Consider the following 13,655-nt stretch of genomic DNA (forward strand, 5'->3'; position numbering starts at 1 on the left):
CTAAATGGAGACTGGTTTGGAGAGGGAAGAGACTAGAAGAAGTGATTAATTATAAGGCTCTTGCCATCGTCCAGGTGAGAGGTGATTAAGGTCACTACTGATCAGGAAGAATTTAATGAAGGGATTAGTGTTCCAGTTAAATTTTAAAGTATCTATTGGAAGGCAACTAGGCCTTTGATTCAGAGTAGAGAGTTAGTAGTCAAAACCTCATCTACTCTGGCATCAGGAAGACATTCAGTTCTTCTCACCCCTCTACTTGTTTCTTTTTTTTTCTGTAAAGTGATGATAATATCTCGCCACCTTCCTCCTACTGGAGTTGAGGACTAATTAAAGCACTTGTGAAGTTCTTTGTTTTTAGAAAGCAGTAGGAAAAGAGTGCCGTGTATTAATATCATTAATCCTCTTCATTTTTTCCTCCCTATATCTTCCACAAAATATAATAGCTGTTATTTCAAATAGTAACAGAGAGTACATGGTCACACTGAAAATAGTCATGATTCTGGGTGGGAGGAAGTGGGGTCTGGCCTGGATGCCTTCCTCTTTTTGGATTTCTTCTTCTATTTTTCTTAACTTTCCATTTGGAAATTGTGATCATCTTAAAGGAATACAATCATGCTGTAAAATGCCAGTCCTTATATGGTAGTAAATTTATTCATTTTGGATCTTGCTTGGTTAGCAGTTTGTACTTTTATGAGAAAATACAATTATATGATTGCTTGGACAAAGTAGATTGTTTAGTATGGGAAGAGTGGCTCATTATCAATTAATATGGCAAAGAGTTGGATGGAAGTATAATTATATTAGCCAGCTTGCTTGGCTAGGAAATAAATAGCTCCTTGTAACAGAATGGGAGATGCCCCACAATTTGAACCAATAATAAGAAGACATCAATTAAAGCATGAAACTTTATGAGGGTCAGAATAGGAGACTCTGGCTTCCACCATGGCCATCAGTGTAGGATCATCCTTCGATACATGTTGGAGCATCATGGCCACATTTCTTTTTGCTTACTGATGGGACAGAATGGTGAGAGGTCAAGATCTATTCAGAAAGAGTATGCAACTGATACAACAAATTGATTGGTAAAGAAATTATGGGAGTGAGGATGGAGGGGGAGGAATCGATAAATTAATAAAAAAGCACTGAAGAGTGGTTTCTTTTCATTAGGCACTGTACTAGATGCTTGTAGGAGCAACAGTATCCTAACTCCTCCTCCCATGCAAGTTGAGCTGTTGTTGTTCATTTGTTTCAGTGAGGTCTGACTTTTTCTGACCCCATTTGGGCTTTTCTTGGGGAAGATACTATTGTAGTTTGCCATTTACTTCTCCAGATCATTTTACAAATGAGGCAATTGATGCAAATGGGATTAAGTGACTTGCCCAGGGTCACACGGATAGTAAGCATTTGAATCTAGCTTTGAACTAAAAAACATGAACCTTTCTGACTCTTGGCAATCTAGTTGCTAGTTGGGCTAGATTTTCTTTAAATAATGTTCCATGAGACTTGGTTGGCTCAGGGACCAGAAGACTTAATACTATTAATTTCACTTCCTCATCACCACAGTACAAAACATCCTTGAGTAGCTGGGGTGGAAGGAGCTCTCAGATGCTTGGTTGGTGGATCATGAAGGAAGCTTTGCTCAGCTGAATCGACTCAAGGGGTTTTCAATGCTACTCCTTGTTGAATATCCTTTTCTTGGGATGGCCAAGTACATATCTTTTTGTTAACTGTTGAATGACTTACAAGTGTCTCAGTTTGTTTCAGTATTGAATCTAAACTCCCAGAGGATTAGCCAGGAGTCCCAATTCAGCTCTTAGTGTCCAATGGTGCAAATGTCTTCCATTGTACAATTTGTTTGCCAACAGAGAGCTGAACTTAGAGCAACAGATAAAAGTTGCAAAGAGGTGAAATTTAGGTATGATGTCAGGAAAAACTTCCTAACCATTAGGGTTGACTAAAAGGGGCATGGGCTGACCCAAGAGATGATGGGGTTTTGGGATAGGGCTTCCTATCATTTATGGATTGGCCTAAACCAGCGGTTTCTAACTTTCTTTGTTCCTTGAATGCATGTTAACAACAACAACAAATGTGATTGCTTAGGGCCCCATTAAAGAATGTTTAGTGTGATCTTCTTTGACCATCTTCAAAAGCACCAGAGGAGAAAGATTATGTAGGAACTACTGAATCAGATGCTGCTGAGATCCTTTCTAATTCTCAGATTCTGTTATTATGTAAACATGTCTACTCGGTCCCCAGAAGAGAATCAGTTCCTTAATTCCTGATTGGCTGAAACTATTGGCCTATAGTTCTCATTTGGTTCTTCCTATTTGTCCATTTTCAAGAGGCAGAGATTGGGTTGGAGGCCAGGTTTCTTCTCGTTTCAAGTTTAGTGCTCCATTAATACCAGACTATCACTCTAAGTAAATAACAACAATATTTTTGAGAGCTCTCTGGCATGATGTCTTTAGGCATAAGGAAGGTCACAACAGCCTGTCCTGAGCAGCAGTTGTTATCTGATGCCAAAAATATTCGCTTGCTTAGTTGTTCCTCCTCTGTGTACTCTACAGGGCCTGAAGTGATGAACTATGGCAAAGAGAGTTATTAAATTAAGAATCTCTCTTTAGCATCAGAATCTGGGGCCAGACCCACTTCAAGTAGTTGGAATAACCAAATAGGAAATAGATTCAGTGGAGCCCATTTCTCCCCTTTTGTTGTTTTCAAGCTGAGTGATTTCTTTTCAAAACCCAGATCTTTAGTTAAGGCAAAGCAAGGAACAGCTCTATTTGCCCTCTTCCTGGCTCAGTGTTTCTGTAAACAAGAATGAAAGGACTGAGTTTGTTCAGTACACTTTGGAAAATGAACCTCGAAGACCTGTTGATGCCAAAAGAAGGCAGAGTCACCTGGACAGGATCTCTAGCCTTATACTAGATACCCTCAATGGCTTGCCTTATGGTTTAGTGGAATTAAAGTTAAATTCAAGAACATTGGATCACCCCAGATGAACTCTTATTATGGAGGAAAAACTCTCATCTTTTTTCCTTTTCATAATGAGGGATTAGACTCGTTCTACTTGGCCCAAGAGGACAAAGTTAGGAGCAGCGGGCAAAAGGAGGGCTCAATTTCAGCTAAATTTAATAATTGGAACTATTCAAAAGTGGTAGCTCTGTGATTCTGGGCAAGTCACCTGACCTTTGAGTGCCTGAGGCAATTCTCAAAGTTATTAGACTGTAAATGGCAGAATATTTGCTGATGCACCAAGGAGGGCAGTGCCGCATTTTAAGTGGAATTCTAGGATTAAATCCCAACTCTGTCAATTACTCTCTGTGCAACCTCATTACTTGACCTCTGGGCCTCAGAACAGCCTTATCTGAAAAATTAAATGACTTCTAAGGTCCTTTTCAGCTCTAAACTTAGGTTCTATGTTCAGTATTGGAAGAGGGGATTTCTTCAGTAGGGGATTTCTATAAACCAATGGAATCACCAACCACAGGGCCACAAAATCCAATCCTCCCAAATCCAATCCCCAAAACCTTAGACTGGGCAGCCTTGGAAGATTTTAAGTGACTACTGGAAGTTATCCAGAAAAGGGTAGGAAGATCACTTGTTAGAGATAATACAAAAGAGATCTTTATATAGAATGGAAAGAGGAACTTAATGATTCTCTAATTAGTCATGCCTGTGGAGAGATTGACATTGCTGCAAAGGATAGACTAGCCATTACTAATGTGAAGAAAAGGGAGGCTAAGTGGTACAGCGGCTAGAGCACCATTATCTTCCTGAGTCCAAATCTGGTCTCAGACACTTGCTAGCAAGCCCCTTCACCCTGTTTGCCTCAGTTTCCTCATCTGCAAAATGAGCTGGAGAAGGAAATGGCAAGCCACTCCAGCATCTTTGTCAAGAAGACCCCAAATAGAATCACAAATAATCAGACACAATTGAAAAACAAGAAGAACAACAACTCTGCTTTGGGGGTGGCTAGGAGAACGAGAGTTACTTACATGTCTATGGGCCAATTCTCTTCTTGGGTAGACTAAAAATGTCTTGGTGGAGTTATCTAAAGATAGAATACTACCTGAATTCTTGGACAACAGGGATAGGTTGCTCTAGGAGGTGCCCTCTGATGTCCTTACCAGCTTGATGATTCTGTGAAATACCTTCCAAATACTTTCACCAACAGTTATACTTTCTGCTTGAGATGATTCAGCCTCCAAAACCAGCTATAGTTTTGAGGCCTGTCAACGATAGCCTAAGAGCTGAAGAAATTATGTTCCAAATGTTTACTTGTACTTTTAAGTCATGAAAGAGTCCTAGACCCTAAACCTTTAGGCTTCCCCATTTTCATAACCATAGCTGGTACTTTGTATTTTTTAACAATACAGTTCTGCTGTTGTTCAGTTGCATCTGACTCTTTGTGATTCCATTTGGGGTTTTCTTTTTAAAGGTACTGGAGTGTTTTATCATTTCCTTCTCCAGCTCATTTGACAAATGAGGAAGCTGAGGCAAACAGGGTTAATAGACTTGCTCAGGGTCATACAGGTAGTTTCTGTTGCCTGATTTGAACTCTAGTCTTCCTGACTACAGGTCTTGTGTTCTATCTAGTGCACCATTTAGCTGCCCCAAATAAGTCTATGGCTTCCTGCATCTAATATCCTATAATTTCCTTTCACTGCTCAACTTTCCAAAATAATCCTTTAGAATATTCTCTGTGCCTTTCTACTTTCAGAAGTTTCCCCCTCACGCTGCTTATTCTACATGGAGTGTTCTACCTCCTCCTCTACAAATTGAATTCCTACCTCAAAAACCACCTCCTTCATGAAGCCTTCCCTAAAGTCATCTATTGCTAACCACCTTCCCATTGTGGACCTCACCTATTCTATTCAGCACTTCTCTGAACATGGCACACAGTGGGTACTTAACAAATAATCATTATCTCCAGTTTCAGCTGTGGAAATCTGAGGCTCTGAGGCTTTAAGTGTGGGCTAAGTTAAGCTGAGCCAGGACTTTATGACCCCCCAGCTTTCTACCATGCTCATTTGCCTTCCCAATTTGGCAGGTGGCACATATGATAATCAAGGATATGTTGGTAAATATTTAACAACCAGATTTCTGAAAGAAAAAAGGATACTTAACACACTTTGTAGCTTCATCTACACTATTAACATTTTCTCTATCATTTTATTAGGTGATACATATAAAATAATCAAATAATAATATATCAATCCTTAGAGTGTTTCCTGAAATCTGAGGTGTAAATGCACATACCGAATGTTTAATAATTAACCATCTTCTACATGCCACTGGTTGACAGCTTTTTTTAGCCCACTTATGTCAGTAGATTTAATGGCCAAAACAGAACTTCCTTGAGCTCCATATAATGATATCTTGAGCTACTAATAAGGAATAGATTATAGGCTCAGAGATTTAGAGCTGGATGGGACCCTAGAGGTCATCTACTTCAATCCTCTGATTTCACCAATGCAAAAATTGAGGTCAGGAAAAGTCAAGAGACTTGCTAAAGGCCTCCTATGATGGTCCAGTTGGAATCCAGACTCAGATTCTATTGGTCCAGGATCAGTGTTCTCTTCACACTTGGTCTCCATGGCTCTCAGAGCTGCTACTGAGCAGGACATTGGTGAAGCCTTGCATATTCTCTTAAAACACTTTTCAGGGCTATATTCTGGAGGATGAAGAAAGTGGTTTCACTTCATTAACTCGTTTTGTTTGGTTGAATAATTCCTAAAATGTTCAGAAGGGATCTTTCTCTTTGAAGATGTCACATTGTCTCAGTCACTCAAAAGGAGCAAAGACAATGACATAATATTTGTTCATTTGTTCCCACTGCTTTGTGATCCCATTTGAGATTTTTTTGGCAAAGATATTGGAGTGGGTTGTCATTTCTTTCTCCAGGTCAAACAGAGACAAACAGGGTTAAGTGACTTGCTCAGGGTTATACAGCTAGTAAGAGTCTGAGGCTGAATCTGAACTCAGGTCTTCCTGATTCCAGACTTGACACTCTATCTGCTATAGCACCTATGACATGATATGTTTGCATTCCCTTTAAAAGTCTGTTTGGAAGAAGAAAAGAAGTTAAATGTAGTGCTGTAGAAACTAAGAACTCTTCTATATCATTAAACTGAGCAGCCAAGGGCTAAGAAAGAGGTAATTGATAGTTATAATAGAAATAACAACTGAATACAATCTTCTGTTAACTTGGAAAAACTTTGGAGACAAATATGTGTTAAAATCAGAGGGATTTCTTGAGATAGAAAAGTTTAGACTTATTTGTCAGAGCTAAGTCCTCCCAATAGCAGGGGAACTACTTGTTGAGGAGCTTGGAAGACAGTGATGGCTCATGTTCCACTCAGGAAGAGGTCACAGTGTCCTAGCAGGAGAGGGAGTGGGGGCTCAGTTGCATATCAGGGCCCCAACTGTCCATTTCCTTATTGTTTGTTCAAGGGAGGATGTCTGAATGCCATAGGATTCCTTCCTTGGAATATGTGGTTGGGCATTGTTTGTTCAACCAATCTCATGGGGCTGCCTGGAGTTCTGGACAGGAAGCCATGGTGGGTCTCTGTGGCTGGACTTAGCAGGATCCCTGACAATCATACTCTACATCATTATAATTCCTACACTCACAGTTATTCCATATCTTACATATGTCAATGTAAATTTATATGTAAATGATATATTTAAAATATCCACAGTCAACACTCTAAGAAGTGATTAGAAGCTATTGGTGGGAGGACTGGTTTCAAATCTGACCTCAGACATTTCCTAACTGTACGACCCTGGACAAGTCATTTGACCCTGTTTGCCAAGCCCTTGCCCTTCTGCCTTAATTATGAATAAGATAGAAAGTAAGGGTTAATAAAAGCAAAAATGGGTGAGGGAAGGAAATATAGCTTCTATTTGTGGGCCCCAAATAAGCAATTAGAGCAGAATACTGATGATTTATTTATACTTAGTTTTTTCTCTTCTTTTGATAGTTGAAGTCTAAGTCAGATCAAATTTAGTGGATAGAATCCTTGACATGGGTTCATATCCCATCTCTGACACTAGATTTGTGTCCCTTGGTCACGTAACTTCTGGGTGCCTTGGGCAATTTTTAGACATATGATTTGTTCTGGTGGAAGAGGTTCCCACCCCTGACTCTTAGTTTTCTTTATCTGTAGAGCACTTTTTGGTTTTTGAGGTGAATTGTGTACATTGCTATCAAAATAACTTAAAAAATAAGTAAAATGTTTGATCTTATATTCATGAAGGTTAAAGGGTAACTCTCTGGGTAGGGGAGAGGAGAGAGGTATACCTAGAATCAAGGTGATTAAAAACAAAAGATATCAATAATATTTTAAAATTAAAAACATAAGAAGCAAATGAAAAGTCCTTATGAACATATTACTCAGTATATTCCTAATGTTTTTATCTACATGTAAAATAAGTTTAAACACTGTACTATTGCCAGTCAGTCAATAGTGACACCATCATTTGTTAAGCACTTACTATGTGATATGCTAGGCATTGGACTAAGTGCTTAGGATGCAAATACAAGTAGAAATCCTTCCCTCAAGGGGTTTATATATATATTTTTAAACATTATTTTATTTGGTCATTTCCAAACATTATTCATTGGAAACAAAGATCATTTTCTTTTCTTCCCTCCCCCCCTCCCACCACGTCTCCCATAGCCGATGTGCAATTTCACTGGGTATCACATGTGTCCTTGATTCGAACTCATTTCCATGTTGTCGGTATTTGCATTAGAGTGTTCATTTAGAGTCTCTCCTCAGTCATATCACCTCCACCCCTGTAGTCAAGCAGTTGCTTTTCATCGGTGTTTTTACTCCCACAGTTTATCCTCTGCTTGTGGATAGTGTTTTTTAGATCCCTGCAGATTGTTCAGGGACATTGCATTGATCCTAATGGAGAAGTCCATTACCTTCGATTGTACCACAATGTATCAGTCTCTGTGTACAATGTTTTCCTGGTTCTGCTCCTTTCGCTCTGCATCACTTCCTGGAGGTCGTTCCAGTCTCCATGGAATTCCTCCACTTTATTATTCCTTTGAGCACAATAGTATTCCATCACCAACATATACCACAATTTGCTTAGCCATTCCCCAATTGATGGGCATCCCCTCATTTTCCAGTTTTTGGCCACCACAAAGAGCGTAGCTATGAATATTTTTGTACAAGTCTTTTTGTCCATTATCTCTTTGGGGTACAGACCCAGCAGTGCTATGGCTGGATCAAAGGGTAGATATTCTTTTGTCGCCCTTTGGGCATAGTTCCAAATTGCCCTCCAGAATAGTTGGATGAATTCACAACTCCACCAGCAATGAATTAATGTCCCTTCTTTGCCACATACCCTCCAGCATTCATTACTTTCCTTTGCTATCATGTTAGCCAATCTGCTAGGTGTGAGGTGATACCTCAGAGCTGTTTTTATTTGCATCTCTCTGATTATAAGAGATTTAGAACATTTCTTCATGTGCTTATTAATAGTTTTGATTTCTTTGGCTGCGAACTGCCTGTTCATGTCCCTTGCCCATTTATCAATTGGAGAATGGCTTGATTTTTCTTACAATTGATTTAGCTCTTTGTAAATTTGAGTAATTAAACCTTTGTCAGAGGTTTTTATGAAGATTGTTTACCAATTTGCTGGTTCCCTTCTGATTTTGGTTGCACTGGTTTTGTTTGTACAAAACCTTTTTAATTTGATGTAGTCAAAATTATTTATTTTCCATTTTGTGACTCTTTTTAAGTCTTGCTTGGTTTTAAAATCTTTCCCTTCCCAAAGGTCTGACATGTATACTATTCTGTGTTCACCAAATTTACTTATAGTTTCCTTTTATATGTTCAAGTTATTCACCCATTTTGAATTTATCTTGGTGTGGGGTGTGAGGTGTTGATCCAAACCTAATCTCTCCCACACTATCTTCCAATTTTCCCAGCAGTTTTTATCAAATAATGGATTTTTGTCCCAAAAGCTGTGGTCTTTGGGTTTGTCATAAACTGTCTTGCTGAGATCATTTACGCCAAGTCTATTCTACTGATCCTCCTTTCTGTCTCTTAGCCAGTACCAAATTGTTTTGATGACCACTGCTTTATAGTATAGTTTGAGATCTGGGACTGCAAGTCCACCTTGCTTTGTATTTTTTTTTCATTATTTCCCTGGATATCCTTGATCTTTTGTTCTTCCAAATGAACTTAGTTATGGTTTTTTCTAATTCAGTAAAGACTTTTTTGGTAGTTCAATGGGTATGGCACTAAATAAGTAAATTAATTTGGCTAGGGATGGTCATTTTTATTATGTTAGCTCGTCCCACCCATGAGCAATCAATGTTTTTCCAATTGTTTAGTTCTAGTTTTAACTGTGTGGAAAGTGTTTTGTAGTTGTGTTCATATAGTTCCTGTGTTTGTCTCGGCAGATAGATTCCTAAGTATTTTATATTGTCTCGGGTTACTTTAAATGGAAATTCTTTTTCTAATTCTCGCTGCTGAAATGGGTTAGAGATATATAGAAATGCTGATGACTTATGCGGGTTTATTTTGTATCCTGCAACTTTGCTAAAGTTGTTGATTATTTTGAGTAACTTTTTGGTTGATTCTGTAGGATTCCTTAAGTAAATCATCATATCATCCTCAAAGAGTGACAGCTTGGTCTCCTCATTGCCAATTTTAATACCTTCAATTTCTTTCTCTTCTCTAATAGCTACTGCTAGTGTTTCTAGTACAATGTTAAATAATAGAGGTGATAATGGGCATCCTTGTTTGACTCCTGATCTTATTGGGAATGCACCTAGTTTGTCCCCATTGCAGATGATGTTTGCTGATGGTTTTAGATATATACTGTTTATTATTTTTAAGAATGGCCCTTCTATTCCTATACTTAGGAGTTTATATTTTAATGGAAAAAGTTGTTCAGTTGTGTCCAACTCTTTGACTGTTTGGGTATTTCATTGGCAAAAATACTGGAGTGGTTTGTCATTTTCTTCTTCATTTCATTTAACAGATGAGAAACTGAGACAAGCAGGGTTAAGTGACTTGTCCAGGGCCACACAGCTGGAAAGTGTCAGAGGCTGGATGCAAACTCAGGAAGATGAGTTTTCTTGATTCCAAATCACATGTGAAAAAAGTTGGGGGTAGGGTAGGTAAGGTGGTATAGATTCCACAGGGATATAGCAGATGTGAAGATACAGACTAGGACCAAACTTATTGTCCTTCCCTAGTCCCTCAGCCAGAGACATTAACAGACTTTCTGAAAACAAAATTTTATTCTATATTATGTGAATAAGTGAATATGGCTGAAACCTGTTCCAATGGTCCTGGGATCCATTCATGACCACATGTTGGTTTGTTTCTGTTTTACCCAAATCCTTAACATGGTTTTGACTTTTCCAGAAATAAGGAAAATTAAAAAAACTCAGTAGGCAAATTAATTACTGCAAATGAAGATTATTTCCTTGACTCCTTCATTCAATAACCATTCACCAGATTCCTTTATGTGCAAACTAAAGTGGCACCATGGCAATTTAATGGATAGGGAGCTGCCTTAAAAGTCAGTTAGACCCAGGATGTGTCTGGTCTCTGGCATGCACTGACAGTGTCCCCGGTCAAGTCACTTAACCCCTAAGGGTTACCCCAGGCAACTCTTAAAAAAAAAAACAACCCTTTACCTTCCATCTTAGAATAGATATTGTGTTTTGGTTCCAAGGCAGAAGAGCGGTAAGGGCTAGGCAATGGGGGTTAAGTGACTCATTCAGGGTCACATGGCTAGGAATTATCTGAGGCCACATTTGAATCTAGGACCTCCGAGGACCTACGCCAGACTCTTCATCCATTGGCCTCCTAGCTGCCCTCTCTCAGGCAACTCTAAACTGACTATCTGCAGAGAAATCACTGATCTTCATTGGTAGAGGTAGTTCCCAGAATTCTCTATATTATAATCAGAAGTATACTCTAAAAAATATGCAGAACACTGGAGGAGATTAAAAAAAAAAAACACAATACCTGCCTTCATAATGCTTACATTCTAGCAAAGAGAATTAGACTTGTATACAAATGGATAGTACTATAACATATAGCAGTTGGGTGGTGCAGCAGATAAAGTATCTGAGCAGGAGTCAGGAAGATGCATCTTCCTGAGTTCATATTCAGCTTTAGTGTGATCTTGGGCAAGTCACTTCATCCTATGGGCCTCAGTTTCCTCATCTGCAAAATGAGCTGAAGAAGGAAATGGCAAATCACACCAGTATTTTTTGCCAACCTCCCCTCCCCCAAAGGGTTCACAAAGAGTGAGATGAGTAAATAACATCTATATAGAACAAGTTACTCACCACTCATATAAACATAATAAAGGCAAGACTGCAGTCAGGGAGGAGAGAGACAATGACTACATGCCACATCCATATATCCTAAACCTACGCCCATGGTGGTGCCTGCATCCCCTTGACGCCTGAAAGGATCAGGCTCACTGGAAGAAGTATGCCCCCACCAGCAGTTGGTGATGACCCCACAGCACTGGAGCCAGTATGTGTCCCTCCACATGTTTCATTTTCACACGTATGAGTACCTTCTAGTGACACATGCACGTGCCCATCCATGTATTCATTATCCATAACATATGTGACCATTTCCCTCACTACTAGCATATCTGTGGAATAATGTGTTTCAGATACATCAGGGAAATATTTTCTTGCTATTTTTCTTACCATTCTATTTCACTAGACACCTTGCTTTGGATTAAATGTGTCCTCTGGCAGATTCATAACATTAAAAATTGGTGGGGGCTTAGGAACTATCCTTCTGAGTGGTTACAGATGCACAGAGCACCTTGAAATTAGGGTAGACTTGTCTGCGGGGGGGGGGGAGAGTCAAGTGTGAACACCCCCCCCCCCATCCCTGTGTGCTACAGTAGAGGAAAAGGAGCCATTGTGTCGAGTGCAGAATTCTGCTGGTAAAATGAGACACAAAAGTAACTAGAGGTAATAGCAGAGACAGCAGCACGTGAGATCCTGATTGTACTTCTAACCACATTTCACAATAGTCCATTTGAAACATTAGTAATAATGTGGTCTAGATTCCATCTCTTTTATGGAGTCTTCTATGTCTTTGTTCTGCCGTCTTTTCACACGGGAGCTGCACAGAATGTATTTGGCCAAGCTGAAAAAGAGATGCACGAGAAGTCTTTCCTGCTGTTCATGACAAACTTAATTGCTAGAAATGTCAGACCATCCATCAAATGACCCATACCACAATCATTTATAACCTCGAGACTCCTTCCAGGCATCGGAGGGGGGGAGAAGGGTGGGGAGTGGCAGTGCCCAAGTTTTCCTGCTTTTGGAGCCAAACAGTTTAATTCTCAGAAAGGCAAATAGTAATCATTAATCCCCTAACCGGAAAATGAGGGTTTTCTAGGACCCGGAAGAAATATAAACATGGCTATAGAATTCTTTGGCTAAATAAAAAAATCAGAACCTGAGAAACTCCTAAATTCCTTTTTAGTGTTTTGTAACCCTTGTGCTCGGACTCCCTATGGTGGCACCGTGGCCTGACGTACATTTGGGTAATGATTTTCTCTTTATTCTATCATATATATGTCTATATAGTTTTATTTTTATATAAAGCTATATATAACTATATGTAGTTCTTATATATATATATGTATGTAACATGCATAATAGACATTTGGGTGATGTTTTTCTCTTTATTCTATTATATATATGTCTATATAACTATGTAAGACTATATATAGTTCTTACATATATATATATATGTCTATGTGACACCCATAATAGACATTTGGGTGATGTTTTTCTCTTTATTCTATTATATATATGTCTATATAACTATGTAAGACTATATATAGTTCTTACATATATATATATATACATATATATGTCTATGTGACACCCATAATAGACATTTGGGTGATGATTTTCTCTTTATTCTATCATATATATGTCTATATAGTTTTATTTGTATATAAAGCTATATATAACTATATAGTTCTTATATATATATATAGTTCTTATATATATATACATATATAGGTATGTAACATGCATAATAGACATTTGGGTGATGTTTTTCTCTTTATTCTATTATATATATGTCTATATAACTATGTAAGACTATATATAGTTCTTACATATATATATATATATATATATGTCTATGTGACACCCATAATAGACATTTGGGTGATGTTTTTCTCTTTATTCTATCAGAATCCCCATTGGGAATTCTGAGAAAACCTATGGACTAGGAAGGCCAACTCTACCCTCGAACACATTCTGCCTCCTGGAATACTGTGAGGAATCTTTGATCTTTCTCTTGTGGGTACTCCTTCCAAAGAGGAGTGGCTTGGCCAGCCTCTTGTCCGTGTCCTCCTCTAAAAACCCCCCACACAGTTAGTTTCGCTGAAGACCGAGGACCATTCTCCAGATCTGTTGGTGTTGCATGGATACCAGTCAAGGACATGGATGTCCTTCAGTTTGTGTCAACAGCTAAACTTGTCATGGTATGTGAATGTAATACAATATTATAACACTATGATAAACAATGAATAAATGTGAAGAATGTAGAAAAAAGATATGGGGAGATTTGTTGGGAATGAAGCAATGTGAAATCAGTAGAAAATAGCATGCACAATGA

This window comes from Monodelphis domestica, chromosome 5 (assembly GCF_027887165.1).
Source record: "Monodelphis domestica isolate mMonDom1 chromosome 5, mMonDom1.pri, whole genome shotgun sequence".
Lineage (NCBI taxonomy): Eukaryota > Metazoa > Chordata > Mammalia > Didelphimorphia > Didelphidae > Monodelphis > Monodelphis domestica.